Here is a 1,701-nt window from a genome sequence, read left to right on the forward strand (position 1 = left end):
AATTTGGTAAAGGATATGCGTCTTGGTCTGTTTGCTCGTTTAATTTTCTAAAATCTACAACGATTCTCCATTTTTGTTTGCCGGATGCGTCTAATTCCTTTGGAACTACCCAAATTGGTACGTTATATGGACTGTCCGATGGTTCTATGATTTGTTTGTTTAACATGTCGTTGATTTGAGTCTCGATTTCTTTTTTATGACATTCGGGCGGTCTATAGGACTTGATGTTTATAGGTTTGTCTGTCTTGAGTGTGATTGTATGTTCTGTCAAGTTAGTACGTGGTAATGAGTCTGTTTCCATATTAAAAACGTCTAAGTAATTAATGAAGATTTTCTCAAGGGGTTCTCGAAGTTCTGGATCAATATGTTTGGTACATATTATTTGTGCGAATTTATTAATTTGGCTTAGTTTATCGGGTTTCTCTATTTCGTTTTTAATGTGACAGATTTGCTTACCAGTGTTGATGAAACATACTGCTGTGGGCTTTCCTTCGATGTATTAGGGTGAAATTAAAGTTTCGCCTGGTCTTATCTTGCAATCGCTTTTCTGGAATGGTAATATAATGTCGTCTAAGGTTAGTTTATTGTTAGTGACGCTGTATTGGTACTTTGTAAGGAATGGGAGTCCGATTATTCCATCTTCGATTAGAGGAAAGTTGTTAGGGACTACGTGGAATTGATGATTTTTCTTGAGCATAGTTAAATTGCAAATTTTGTTAGTGGTATGTTTGTCACTTCCCATTAGGAAGGTCTTTGGATTAGAGGTTTGGACGTTTAGTGAGGCTTTTTCTTTTATAAGGTTGATTCCTGCTCCGTTATCGACGAGGAATCTGGCTCTTCCTCCGTCTCTTCGTTGCAGTACGATTGATAGTAATCTTCCAGTGGTGGTGCAGTTGACTCGAGGTAAGCTTTCTCTGAGTTCTCCGTTGTTTGGTTTACTCGAGGTGGAATCTTTCCTTGGTTGGCGAATTGAAAATTTCGAGAGTAGCAGTTTTCGGCTGTGTGTCCAGTTCGTAAACACTTCGAACACTTTGGTTTCATGCGGTCGTCTAATGGTCGGCTAGGTAGCTGAGCAAAAGATTGTGGTTGTGGGTGTGGTAGTAGTTCGCTTGGATACTAGTGTAGTGTTGTGAGATTGATTCTTTGGGCGGTTGGCGACACGATTTGCTTCACGTAACCATCGTTTTCTGTCGGCTGCTAGTTGTTGGGCAAGGTTCAGCTTCTTTGGATCGCTACTACCATTTGTCTCCTATCCTATCTCGTATCGTAAATTGAGCAAATAGGTTTTAAGTGCTTCGCGTTCATCAATATCTATAGCTACGCGTCGTTATGTTGGTGTGCCGTTTTCGTTTTGAACTGCGTAATTTAATTCGTTTAGCTGCTGTCGGAATCTGGAGTGGAAAGATTGTACACTTTCTGTTGCCCCTTGTTTTAAATTCTTTAATTTGTCCCTACAATTGCTAATAGTTGTTGGTGTCAATACGTATTGGCTTAAGCATGAATATAAGTCTTCGAACGAGCTGATTTTTAGATATCGTATGATTCGTTTCGCGTTGTCGGTAATCCTTTCGATCAGTATGAGATCTAATAATAACACTCTGTCACTTGTCTTGCATCTAGCTCTTGCTTTGCAGACCGATAAAATGAAATTTTCAACGCCTACGTCATCTCGACCTCGTAGTGTCTCGACAGTTCGTATGG

At 39.7% G+C, this 1,701-nt stretch overlaps 1 pseudogene; it reads right to left on the reverse strand.

The window, feature by feature from the left end:
- Nucleotides 1–792: 792 nt before the first annotated feature.
- LOC105681477 lies at nucleotides 793–1,317 on the reverse strand (annotated as a pseudogene).
- Between the last annotated feature and the right edge of the window lie 384 nt (nucleotides 1,318–1,701).

Source organism: Bombus impatiens, unplaced genomic scaffold, assembly GCF_000188095.3.
Source record: "Bombus impatiens unplaced genomic scaffold, BIMP_2.2 scf_1028, whole genome shotgun sequence".
Taxonomy (NCBI): Eukaryota; Metazoa; Arthropoda; class Insecta; order Hymenoptera; family Apidae; genus Bombus; species Bombus impatiens.